At 41.1% G+C, this 14264-nt stretch overlaps 1 long non-coding RNA gene across 1 annotated transcript; it reads right to left on the bottom strand.

Annotated features, from left to right (window-relative positions):
* Positions 1–4383: 4383 nt before the first annotated feature.
* LOC137182706 (uncharacterized) lies at positions 4384–10525 on the bottom strand. The gene is made up of 2 exons (XR_010928363.1): positions 8820–10525; positions 4384–7883 (listed from the first exon to the last, which is right to left on the bottom strand). It is a non-coding gene; the product is annotated as an uncharacterized lncRNA (long non-coding RNA).
* Positions 10526–14264: the final 3739 nt, after the last annotated feature.

The following is a 14264-nucleotide window of genomic DNA, read 5'->3' as shown; positions in this document are numbered from 1 at the left end:
GGGTGATAGGAGGGAGGGGAGGGCGTTAGAGAGGGCAGTAGTGTGTGTGAGACCTCCCCCTTGCCCTCTTGTTGCATCTCGCAGCACATCTTGGGATCTTTATGTGAATTTGACAGAGTTGTGTCACTCTGCGGTCGGGCCATATTTCATGTTCTGTGGCTTTCTTCACATTTTGCTTGTGTGTGGTATTGTAGGAGGGAAAATAAATGGCTTTGCTAAGTATAGGGTTTGTAAATACTTGCTGATTTCTAGCCTAGAGTTCAATATGGTATAACTATTAACATGTCTAACATCTATGTTTACATTCCTGATTTATCTTAAGGATGGATATGGTTGATTTATATGACAATGCTGCTGGGAGCACTTGCATGCACCTGAATGTTGATGAATGTTGATGAATGTTCGTCTGTCCATGTGCACTCCTGTGTCTGTAGGCTATATGCTTGAAGAAGATGCAGTGAGGTTTCTGTAGCATTGACCCATAAAGAATGAAGCATGTGGTGTGTTGCAGGGAAAGGGGCCTCTCTGTCTCCCTCTCCATCTTATGTGCTTCACTGGTCTCACTTTCTGCTTCTCTTCATATCACCCCCCACCACCACCACCACCACCTTTACCACTTGGACCTTTCTCCCCTTTCCCGTCCCCTCCCCTCACTCCATTCTCAGTGACTTGTGCTGAAAGGGAGAAAGAATGCTAAGCCCGCACAAATCTCAGTCATTATTAGTTTTACAGGAGCGGAGCTCATGTCACGGAGAGGCCCAGGCTTCACTTACACAAAAGACAGAGTAAAGAGAAAGAGTGAGAGAAAAGCAGAAAGGGGGAGATTTCGAGCTAGTGTAGGAGAGACTATATAAATGAAAGTGTGAGAAAGACTGAGAGATGAGCCTGTTTGCTAACAACATTATTATGGTGCATTTACGATACAGTATTTTGGAATTGAGGGTTATGTGGCAGAAAGTTAAAATATATCTACCCTAAAGGAATAATTTGACATTTGGGAAAATGGTGTCTTCTTTTAGATGAGAATAACGATACTACTCATGTCTGTATGCTAAGCTACAGCCAGTAGACAGTTAGCTTAGCTTAGCAAAATGGGGGAAAGAGCTAGCCCGGCTCTGTCTCAAGCTAACAATTTTGATAGAACAAGCAAGAGTTTAGTAATGTTTATTAGTAAGCTAAATTTTAGAGGCAGTAAGTGGATTGTGTTACTTTTGGACAGAGTCAGGCTAGTTGCTTCCCCCTGCTTCCAGTCATTATGCTAAGCTAAGCTAACTGGCGTCTTGACTGAAGCTTCATATTTACTGTAAGAATGTGAAAATGCTACCAATTTTCTCATCTAACTCTCATAAAGAAAGTGATTGCATTTCCCAAAATGTTTAACTATTCATTTAAAGGTGCAGTGTGCAGGATTTAGTGGCATCTAGCGGTGAGGTTGCAGATTCCAACCAATTGAATAGCCCTCCCCCTCCTCTTTCAGAGAACCCACAGTGGCTGCAAAACTCATGAAAAGTGCGAAAGGTCCTTTCTAGAGCCAGTGTTTGGTTTGTCCGTTCTGGGCTACTGTAGAAACATGGCGGTTCCGTGGAAGACGATCTGCTCCCTATGTAGATAAAGGACTCATTCTAAGATAACAAAACAACGATTCTCATTTTCAGGTGATTATACACTAATTAAAACATACTTATGAATATTATATTCTATTTCTGCCAAGTCTGTTCCGCTAGATGCCACTAAATTCTGCATACTGGTCCTTTAAAACTATGCTAAAATTGTCAATGTACCTCACATTGCTCCTATTTGGCAAAAGTCTCATTTGAATTTCTTATTGCTGTAAATATAACAAACTGTAGGCTGCACAATGCTATCGTACTGTATGCTTAAATACTATATTGCCACTGCATAGAAATCTCTCAGCAGTCTTACAGCAGAATATGTTTTTTATCTTATTATTTAAAACACCAAGCCAGGAAGGTCTTTGATGATCAACATACTTTTGATATCTAGAAATGACCTGATTCTACAGAAGATATGATAGAGAACAAACATAGAATTTCCTATCAACTTAAACCTTTTGAAGGACTATGAACATTTGCTACAGATGCAAAAAAGTATGGTGAAATGAGATGTTATTAACTAGAATAATATTTAGTTCTGGGTGTTTTATCTTGTAATGATTTAAAAAAAAAAACTGTACCACACCCTGCGCTATCTTCAGTTCTTCCACAATTAATGGGGAAAACTGCAGCTGCCCAGTTTCCTGCAGTAGACAGTGTTATAATATTCTCAGAAGTGTTCTCACATACATCACCCATATCCTGCCTTCTTTCTAAATCTGGAATGTATACATGAATATTAAATAAAGTAAACAACTGTATTCATGAACAGGATACAGTGTGAAACATTAATTCTAGTCCACAGATACAAGAACATTAAGTGCATGCACACATACATATACTGTAACTCCATACACATAACTTGACAGGACATATCCTGAAAGCTATATAAGTATATTAAGTATATAAGATATAAGATAAGAGAAGAGAGATAAAGTCTGATGATGGATTATCAGACTGTTTAGAGACAAATTCTTTTTTCATATGAGAGGCGTTCACTGGAGGCGGACATGCATTGTAGCTGTTTCTGCAGGGTGGAGTGTCTGCGAGTCTCAGGGGGTTTCATATCACATGCTTCTACTCTCTGATGGTCAAGATGAATTCCAGTCGGATTCATGGTGTAATAGTTGGTAACTGTCCAGAGATGGATCTGGCTCAGCAGTTAGGGCATCCCAATGTGATTATATGATTTTTATATGAGCCAAATGGGAATATGTGTGTCATATATTTCATAATGAAGTGCAGCCTGTGCATCTGGACAGAATATGTGCGCTTTGAGGAGAAACAGAGGTTTATGCACAGCTATTTGTTTATGTCGGCGGTCTATGGTATCTACAGTACCAGTCAAAAGTTTGGACAGACTTTCTCAGGGAATGGGAGGGTGTGTCTGAACTTTTGACTGGTGCTGTATGTGTGTACCTAAAACATTTATGTCAAGTTAATTTTATTTATATAGGGCCAAATCACAACAAAAGTTATCTCATGACACTTTCCATATAGAACAGGTCAAGATCACACTCTTTAATTTACAGAGACCCAACATTCTCCCATGAGCAAACACTTGGCAACAGCGGCAAGGAAAAACTCCCTTTTAACGGGAAGAAACCTCAAACAGAACCGGTCTCTAGGTGGGCGGCCATCTGCCTTGACCGTTTGGGTTGAGAGAGAAAGAAGGAAAGAGGGTGAAGGAGAGACGAGAGAGACATAGAGATGCACAGCAACAACAATAATAACAATAATTAAAGCTGCAAGCAGCGTTGGTCGGGACCTCGCACTCTGGTCCGTCGGGATCAGATCATTTTGCTTTTTAAAAATGAGGGATATTTCTTAAAAGTGTGGTGTGCTTTTATTTTGAAAGTTTGATTGACAGGATGAGAATTTTCTGCAGGGTGAGACATGTCTGTCTTGCTCACACCTGTGTCATCAAAATTATGCAAGTTTTGGGCCCATTCACTTGAATTTCAATTAGTAAATTGGAAACTCTTGATGAGTTTCTGTGTAAAACAAATTATTTTCCTAATTTTCATCAAGTCTATTTTTAGAAAAGGAAAGACTTTTAACCCACATGACCTGGTCAAAGTTTGATTTGAATCGAGAGTGTGAGCGAACCCACACATTTTTGAACATTTACTGCTTCCACATAGTTTTAGATACAAACTTCATTTGAACTTTACACCTATTAAAGTTTGAAGCCGATACCATTAACGCCCTCGGAGGAGATAGCGTTTGTTCGGGGGCCAAAATTGGGGCGAAGTCTTATTTTGAAAGGCTAATTGCAGACTTCCTGTTGAATTAGGTCAGGGGTGCCAGCATATGATTTGTGGGTCTTGATGAGACGAATAATTGAGTTTTGGTTTGATCTCTCTACGACATTCCTATGGGCCGTGGCGGCTGTTTTAGTTACATAGGTGGGGCTAGAGAGCACATTTTGGCACTTTAGGGGTTAATTTTTACATTTTATCAAATTTTTCACCAGACCTGATGTGTGTGCCAAATTTGGTGAGTTTTTGAGCATGTTTAGGGGGTCAAATTTAGGTGTGATGTCCCATAATAACAAAGAAAGAAAGAAACACATGAAAAACAATAGGGTCCTTGCCCTTAGGTGAGGACTACTGTTTTACAGTAGTCCTCTGCCTTTTGGGCTCACCTCACCTCAAGCAGGACCATAGAAACAGGCGGTCTGCAACCATGATCCATGGAAGCCTGCAATCCACAACCAGGTGGTCCGTGACTACTGTTGAAGAAATTTCACTCAAGTCCTTGTTCAAAGTTTGCTGTGGTGGAAGTGGTTTAATAGCATTCCGGAAATGCGGTGAGCATACTGACACAGAGCTGGTCTGATACAGTAGACTGACCCAGAGCAGAAGAAGTGGAGAGACTTTATACAGTAAAGATCAAAGCACCAAATGGTGAACAAAAGCTACAGTATGGATCAAGGTTGTGAGGGCATTTACATACAAGATCATGGTTTGCCAGGGGCACGTCGGGAGGGGTCAGATCAGTAGAGGTCAGGAGGGTGACTAACACATGATAAACAAAAGGGTAGAAAGGGAGGGCATTTACATACAAGATCAAGGCAAATCCAGGGGCAATACAGGAGAGGTCACATTAGCAGGGGTCAGGAGGTGGAAAGGACACCAACTTGGCATATGTTTGATCAAAAGAGTTGTCTCAGACGTTATTTGATTATCAGGTCTCCAAACTAAATGTGTTCTCCTTTGATGATTGAGTCTGCTTCCAAAGGGTATTCTTCTTCAATCCACACTTTTTTTTTTTTTTTTTTTTTTTTTTTTGTGTGGCTACAGTCTATTTAGTCTAAATCTACTTCAATTTTAAACAAAAAGTCTGAATTTTCCAACTCTATTGGTAGGATAGGTGGAGTTGCAGTGGTGTACATGATCTTAGTGGTTGTCTGAGTGATACATGAGTTACAAATGGATTTAAGACAGGTGATCAAACGGCTTACAACAGTCAAGACTCCAAATCCAAGCAAGACAATTTCAAAGATTACATAACCTAATGCTCCTAATTTCTGTTTAAACCAATCAAACAGACCAGTGGTGACAGGGTTATGTAATGTTTTGGCAATATTATTCAAATGGTTAGTTATTTCTTGTATGGTGGCATTGTGATCAGGTATGAAAATACAACATTCAGCTCCAATTACTGCACAGGTTCCTCCTTGAGATGCCAGTAAATAATCCAGAGCAGCATGATTTTGTAAAGTCATTCTTCTCACAGCAGTCATTTCTTGTGAGAACATGGACATGCCTTTTGCGGTAGTGTTTGCAAGATCTTCAACCGCATGAGAAGGGTCTCTTATTTGATCCAAAGCTGCCATGGCTCCGTAACTTGGAATGGGAGCACTGTTATGGGTGTGTTCCCCTCTTGTTGTCTCGAAAGGTCTCGTTTGTGATGTTTGTAGGATCGTCTGATCTGTTCCTTTGATGGCTGTGAGTGTGTTGGGGTTTGTCGTGTATCTTTTCCTGGGTCTCTGGTGTCCGTTATGACTGTCGGTGGGTGTTGTACATGTTGTTCTGGGGCTCTAGGTTCTGCGGTGTTTCTCTTGTTCTCCGGTGGTTGCGGGCGCTGTACCTCCTCTTCTGGGGCTCTGGGCCCTGCGGTGCTCCTCTTGTCGTCCGGCGGCTGCGGGCGGTGTGCCTCTTCTTCTGGGGCTCTGGGCCCTGCGGTGCTCCTCTTCTCCTCCGGCGGCTGCGGGTGCTGTACCTCTTCTTCTGGGGCTGTCAGCCCTGCGTTGTCCTTCGGGGGAGGAGTTTCTTCCCAGAGCTGCAGCCACCCCTCTACGGGCCCACAGGTGAAGAAGAAAGCCCACAGGATGAAGATGGATCCTGCCGTTTCAGGTGCATGGTGGGGGAGGCGTCTTCTTACAGTGGGATGCGTGGACCCACGTGGGGCGACCTTCACACTTGATTGCTGTGTTGGTGGTAAGTAGGACGTGTTGTGGTTTGGACCAGCGGGGTTTCAGGGCGTTCTTGCGTCGGAACTCTCTGATGCAGACCCAGTCCCCTGGTTGGATGTTATGGCACGGCTGGTCACTAGGAGGAGACTGGACAGCTTTTACTTGTCTGTGGATTGACTGAATAGCAGAGGTTAGGGCAGAGCAGAATGATATCATTGATTCATCCATAGCATGAAGATCCATCTTCTTCATGCATAGTATTGAATTACTTGATACAGTCATTGGTCTACCCGTAATAATCTCATGAGGTGTAAGTTTGTGTTTCCTGATGGGTGTGGACCTCATTGACATGAGGGCCAATGGCAATAGTGACCATTTTAGACCTGTTTCAGCACACAGTTTGGCTAGTTTGTTCTTCAGAACACCATTTTGTCATTCAACTAGCCCTGCAGACTGAGGATGGTATGGACAATGTAGTCTATGTTTAATTCCCAGTGAGTTACAGAGTTCAGTCATTATTTGTCCAGTGAAATGAGTTCCTCTATCTGAGTTGATGCTTTGTGGGATGCCGAATCTTGGAACAATGCCTTTCAGCAAGCATTTCACTACAGAAGCAGAGTCAGCCTTTTTGCAAGGCCAGGCTTCAGGCCAGTTTGAAAACATATCTATACATATAAGAACATTATCATATCTATCACATTTCGACATATGAATAAAATCTAGCTGTAGAGTTTCAAAAGGTCCCTGAGGGGGAGGATGTGTCGACATTGTTGTCTGTACTGTTTTCCCAGGGTTGTGCTGTTGACAAATCAAACATTTCTTACAGTACTTTTGGGCATACGATGTAAATCCTGGAGCATACCAGTCTTTCAACACTGTCAGACACATTCCTCCTTTACTTACATGCGATAAGCCATGTGACATGCGTGCAAGCCATGGGTACAGGGACGTAGGCGCCACAATGCGGCCGTCATTGTGGACCCACAAGTTATTTACATATTTACATCCATGGGAAAACCACAACCTATGCTCCTCCACATCAGCAGTCTACTGTAAGAGGGCTACATCATTAAGAGAAGCAAGGTCGTTAGCAGGTATGGAAGGACAGAGCTTAACATGGACAGGGTTACCAATTTTGGCAGCTGTTTTGGCCGCATGGTCAGCCAAAGCATTGCCGTTTGAAACAGGATCGTTGGATTTGGTGTGGGCTTCACACTTAACAACTGCAATAGATGAAGGTAGTTGACATGCATCTAACAGTTCATCGATGAATTTGTCATGTTTAACGGGTGTCCCCAAGGATGTAATGAATCCTCGGTTCGCCCATAACATGCCAAAGTCATATAAACATCCAAAAGCATACCTGGAGTCGGTGTAAATGGTAACAGTTTTACCTTTGGCCAGGTAGCAGGCTCCGTCATTGCATGCAACTCAGCTACTTGGGCGGAGCTTGAGGGTGGCAGGGCGACGTTTTCAATGATTGAAAAATTATTAATTATTATTAATATTAATTGACAAATTGCATACCCTGCGTATGGCACTCCATTTTCTCTATAAGCAGAGCCATCAGTATAGAAAACAAGATCAGAGTTAGGGATAGGAGTTTCTGAAAGGTCAGGACGAGGTTTAGATGAACAAGAGATGATATCCATGCAGTTATGAGTTATCACCATCCTCTTCTGTAGGTAGAAGTGTAGCAGGGTCAAGGATGGTACATCTTTTGAGTGTAATGTGTGGAGCAGTGAGTGTTAGTACATATTTTGCCTCTCTGGTCCCTGTCATGTGTCTGTGTGCCTCTCTGGTGATTAGGGTGAGTGCATCATGCGGGACCATGACTGTGAGTGGCAAACCTAGAACAATATCAGCAGAATTGTTAATTGTAAGTGCAGCTGCAGCTACAGCTTTTAGACAAGGTGGAAGTCCTCTCTGTACTGGGTCTAATTTGGAGGAAAAATAAGCAACAGGTGACTCAGTGTAACCTTGAGGTAATCTGGTGAAAGTATATTGTTGTCCATCATAGGTGAATGCAAACAAATACTGGCTGTCTGTATGTAAGGGGACAGAAAAGAAGGCACTGCAGAGATCAAGTACCGTATAGTGAGTTGAGTTAGCAGGTAATGAAGACAATACAGTAGTTGGATTTGGAACTAAAGGGAAACGCGGAAGTACTACTGTATTGATAGCTCGTAAATCCTGTACGAATCTATATTCTGGTTTTACCTGGTTTCTTCACGGGAAGTATAGGTGTATTACATGGACTGTTGCATGGCACTATTATTCCTTGGTTAAGTAAAGACTGGATGACAGGACGAATGTCTTCTCTCTTTTCCTGTGAAAAGAGGATACTGTGGAATCCTTGGCAGAGAGACATTTTGTTTCAGTAATATTTGTACTGGCTCTGCAGTCTTAATCAAACCAACATCATTAGAAGAAGAAGCCCATACTGACGGGGGCACACTGGACACTATTCTATCATAGATTTTTCCTTTCTCTTCACAAATGGGTTGATTTTGATCTATTAGGGCTGCAAGCACAGCTGTTGTGTTATGTTGATTAGTCTCTAAAAAGATGCCATCTGGGAAACAATAGATGGTACAGTTTAGTTTGCATAACGAATCTCTCCCTAGTAGATTTATGGGTGTGGTGTCAGACAGAAGAAAGGAGTGTGAAGTTGTGAAACTTCACATGCTTTCAGTGAAAGGACCTTCAGATACAGGTCTCCTGCTGGAGGTGCCATAGACAGGGTTTGATGTGGATTGGGTTGCTGCAAATGAGCAATTTCTCACCCCAAATGAAGGAATTCTCAATGCCTCTTCCAGGAGGTCAACTTTGTCCAATTGTGAAGTCCTACAGGGATTCTCTGCCATTTTCTCTGCTCCGCCTGTGTAGCGAGATACTTAGAAAAAAAACTGTTATAATTTGATCTACAAACAATTTTGTTTAGTCTCAGATCACCATATCATTCCTACAACAGTCATTTTCTAAGATTTGGAAAAGGAAAAAAAACATAAAACGCGTTCCTCAACAGTTACAGACAAAGACACATGTGAAGTGACAAACATCAACAAAACTTTGCAATATGAGATTTGGAAAAGGAAAAGAAAACATAAAACGCGTTCCTCAATAGTTACAGACAAAGACATACGTGAAGTGACAAACATCAACAAAAACTTTGCAATATGAGATTAAATCTTTTGATTTAATCATTCATATTTGTTTTGGTGCTTCCGGAAGACTTTCAATTTTTTTTTTTTAAGTGTTATTTTGTTTTAGATTTTGTGTTGGTCATTTGGTTCTAGTTTTTTTTTTTTCTAGTTATACTGCATTGTTTTATGCTTTGAGTTGTATTATTTCTTTCTAGCTGTGGCACTAGTTTCGTTAGTTTTAACTCTGCGTTGTGTTATTTCTTTCTAGCCGTTACACTAGTTGCACTAGTTTAGTTTCTGCGTTGTGTTATTTTTTTCCTAGACTCTTAGTTGCGTAGGATTTTACATTTGTGGCTAATTTCTTTCTTTACCACATTTTTCTCTTATTTGTTGTAAATGTTGTTCCTTCAACATTTATTCTCTCTTATTTGTTGTAAATGTTGTTCCTTCAACATTTATTTTCCGTACTTCAATTTTTATTTTCTTTATATCACGTTTTCTTATTTTTTTTATTTTTATGTTGCAACAAATTTTAAGCTTTTGGTACCATTTACCATACATGTATTTAACAGGACCAGTCAACACTTTCCCAAACCTTCTGCTAAAATAACTTACATTTTCCTTCTGTAAAATCCCTTCAAAAAAACTTTCATATACACCTACTTTTTCCCACAATTCACTTACCAAATCTTTCAAATCAACATTCTACTCAGAAGATACAAATCATTTTTTTTGTGTAAGGAGAGCGAGTCAGATTCTTACAAATGAAATATACCTGTTTCTGAGTATTGGGAGAACTAGTCAATCCCTGGGAGAACAAATCACCCTACTTCTTCACTGGAACCTGCGTAGGCCTACTCCCTAGTCCCCTTCTGGACTATTTTCTATCCTCGTCAGGATCTAGTACTGTCACTGGATGTTACTGGAGATATAAAACCTTAAGAAGAGCGAGTCAGATTCTAAGGCAAGGAAGAAGCAAGTAACCTCACAACAAAGTCAAGATTCCTAGGTTATGAAACTACAAGCGTTTCCTAAACATCTACAGAAACATCTCCACAGACTATCTCTCAGTGTTACCCAAACACTGGGGACCAACCCTTGGTCCAATCCTCGTCAGGATCTAGTTCATAATGGCCATTTTATCTGTAACAGGATATTACTGGAGATATAAAACCTTAAGAAGAGCGAGTCAGATTCTAAGGCAAGGAAGAAGCAAGTAATCTCAGTTATGAAACTACAAGCGTTCCTAAACATCTACAGAAACATCTTACAGAGAACACATCTCATTAACCCCCATACACAACCACACAGCAAACTTACTTAAAATCAGGATGGCGTCACCCTTCTCCGGGACTCCAATTCCACAGACCTCCAACAATACACAGCAACAGTAATTAGGTTTTCAAAAGGACCTTACCTCTGAAATTTGGATTTGGTCACTGGTGTGTTTTTGGTCTGGGAAAGGAGTCTCCGTTGAAGGTCTCTTGCCATCCGGGTCACGGCACCATTTGTTGAAGAAATTTCACTCAAGTCCTTGTTCAAAGTTTGCTGTGGTGGAAGTGGTTTAATAGCATTCCGGAAATGCGGTGAGCATACTGACACAGAGCTGGTCTGATACAGTAGACTGACCCAGAGCAGAAGAAGTGGAGAGACTTTATACAGTAAAGATCAAAGCACCAAATGGTGAACAAAAGCTACAGTATGGATCAAGGTTGTGAGGGCATTTACATACAAGATCATGGTTTGCCAGGGGCACGTCGGGAGGGGTCAGATCAGTAGAGGTCAGGAGGGTGACTAACACATGATAAACAAAAGGGTAGAAAGGGAGGGCATTTACATACAAGATCAAGGCAAATCCAGGGGCAATACAGGAGAGGTCACATTAGCAGGGGTCAGGAGGTGGAAAGGACACCAACTTGGCATATGTTTGATCAAAAGAGTTGTCTCAGACGTTATTTGATTATCAGGTCTCCAAACTAAATGTGTTCTCCTTTGATGATTGAGTCTGCTTCCAAAGGGTATTCTTCTTCACTACTATCCATAGAAACTTGTGACACGAGAAAGCACAAAAACTCTGGGAAAGAAGCCAAGTTAGTAACATTCATTAACGGGACATGAATGCGTACAGATGGAATTTATGTTTGAGTGACATCTGTGATTGATGATGGTTGCTGCTGTAATCCACCATATTCCTTTATTGATTTATTTTTGAATCATTTTGGGCATTGTATACCTTTATTGGACAATGACAGTAGAGAAATGACCAGAAATAAGAGGAGGGAGACTTGGAGAATGACGTGGGAAATGAGAATTTTATGCAGGACATAATCAGGGAGGAGGCGGTCAAGAATGCTTTGTGAAAAATCTTGAGCTGTTGGGATTTTCCAAATGAATCATTTTTATCCACTGGGAAAGTAGATACAATTATTTAACCAAAGGAAACAGGATTTTTAATCAGAAGGTAGCAACTCAAAAACTTACTGTTTTCTAGGAACTAAACTTGACGTTTTTTAAATATAAGAATTCAAAACTAATAATGTTATAATTGTTGCGATATTTCCAATTTTAAAAAAAAGTCAGTGCTACAAAGCAGACCAGGTGATTTGGTCATTTATCATTTTGTTGTCATTTCAATGTTTATTAGCACACTGTTCTGGTGGGCTGCTCTTGTGTCAGTGTGCTGGAAAGCAGAAGCTTGTCAAAGCCATTCATTCCAAATCAGTGCTGTCAGCTGGTGTCAGAGGTCAGCCTGAAAGGTCAGAGGTCAGGTGTGATTGGTTGGCATGAACAAGGCTGCTGGATTTGGATGGGAGTGAAAGTTGCACTTATAGGCTGTCACCCTTCAGCATGTACACAGAATAATAATACAGCACACAGAATGCAGTTTATGATACATTTGAACTACTTTATTACTTTACATTCAGCATGAGTTCATCCTGTGCTGTTTGTGCCAAGTGGTGAATGAGAAACATTGCCATTGTTTTGCTTCAGCCAAGGACAAGTATACACTTTGGCTCACGCAGTTCATTTAAAACTAATTTTTGTTCATTGATGTGCTGTACATCAACAGCAATAAAAGTCTGCTTTGGTCGATTTTATTGTCTCACAGTTAAAAAGTTCAGTGAGCATTAGCTACGCCTCAGCATTTGGTTTTAATGTGTGTCCGATAGAATATAAACCACGAGCAGCTGAAGAGGGCAGATAAATCTCTGACTTTATGGCTGTTTTGAGTCAGTGTTAGAAAATGTGTTTGTCCTGTTTGTACAATTTGAGTTTGAACAATGTGATGAAACAGAAAACGCACACGCACACAAATGTGCAAGCATGTAATAAACAAGATTGTGTTTTGGCTTTTATACGATTTATTTGACTATAAAGACACGAGGAGAGTAGGACTGGCGCCATTTAACTTTTAACAGACTATCAATGTAATACATCAACACAGGAATGGAAAACTTTCTACACTGCTAATACAATTTAATAATGTACCTCTACGTCTATACTGTCTATACAGACATATTACTGATATCTGAAATATGATGTATTGTTGCTTTTGTGTGCCTTTTGAATGCATGCTATTTTATGTGCACGTGAGAATTATAGCATCACAATGGCCTTGATGAGTTCAAGGACAGATGTTTAAAGTTGTCGGCTGGCACTGGCTGATGGAAAAATAGATACTGAGGAAGATCAAGGAGGAGAAAAAGAACAAAACAAGACGCTGGAGGACAGAAGATACGCTGATGTGTTGATAAAGGCAGAAAGAGGGCTGTGAGGAATGACAACAGACAAAGAGGAGTTCACGAAGACCAAACATCTGTCTGACTCCCGTATCTTCTTAATCTCTTTCTCTCTTTCACATTTTTAGATAAAAAACAGTATGTTTAATCACAGAACACATGCAGATGTTGCCAAAATCATGCAAACTGAAATAATTAGTTGAATATGGACACACTGAGCACAAGATTCACCTCCTGGATGTCCTCCATTGACAGTCTTTTGGGAAACTGAAGTCGGAGACTCACTCATAATCACACAAACATTTTTCAGAATGTATAGTCCCTTTTGTGGTATGAAAACTGTCAATGTGTATTTCAGGGTGCATTTCTGCCTGCGGTGGAGGTGGTGTGTGGGTCTGGTCACTACTTACACTCATTAAGCTAAACCCCCTGTAGCTGGACTAATCATTTCTCATTACCACCATGTCTGTCTATTCTCCTCTAATCAGTGAGGACGTTAGAGCCATGTCCGAACTCAACTGCTTCCCCTTCATGACTTTTTCATTCCTGTATCATTATCTTTTATCCTCTAATGGCCCTAACCAGTACAAAGTCTGAGCATGATTGTACTCAGCTCTAGCTCTGAGGGTTCCCCCAATATAATTGCTTCTTTTCTGTCATTCTCCTTCTCTTTCTTCACATTCCTTGGCTCTTTTCATTTTCCCTTGCCATTTTTTTCTCGAAGCTCGCCTACTGTTCCAGTCCCCTCTTGTGCTCCTCCTCAGTTTTTAGTTTCTCTTTTTTTCTCTCAACTTCTCTCCCTGCTGGTTTTGCCTCTTTCACATGCAGCTATCATCCCTTTTTTCTCCCCTCTCCTCTCCCCCATATCTACTTCTTCCTTCTTCTCTCCCTCCTCCTCCGCCTCCTCCTCTCCTCAATCCTCCTCTCTCTCTTCCTGCTACTGAACACTTTGAACTCAGGTAGCTGTGCAGCATTCCACAACATGACCCCCGGGAGCAAGGTCGGCTAGAAAAAAAAAAATGAAAAGAGAAAAACTTTCGAAAAGTATTTCAGCTGTTTCTATAGCGACCCTGAGAGCCCAGGGGTTCCACTGTGGGGTCAAAGTTACCGGGAGGTGCTTCAATAAGTCTTGACGGACTTCAAAGCTCTTCCTGTGTTCTCTGCTTTATTGGAGTTGATGTTGAAAGGGTCAAACGTAGACAGCTCCATATTCCTGCTGCTCCTCTCTCTCTCTCTCTTTACACACAATCACACACACACGCACACACACGCAGGCGCAGTGGGTTGCTGGCCAGGTGAAAACTGAATTTGTCCCACTTAATTGCTAGAAGTTAAGTTAAAGCAC

Source organism: Thunnus thynnus, chromosome 5 (genome assembly GCF_963924715.1).
Source record: "Thunnus thynnus chromosome 5, fThuThy2.1, whole genome shotgun sequence".
NCBI lineage: Eukaryota > Metazoa > Chordata > Actinopteri > Scombriformes > Scombridae > Thunnus > Thunnus thynnus.
Note: the sequence above shows the minus strand (reverse complement) of the source record. Positions and strands in the feature narration are given on the sequence as shown.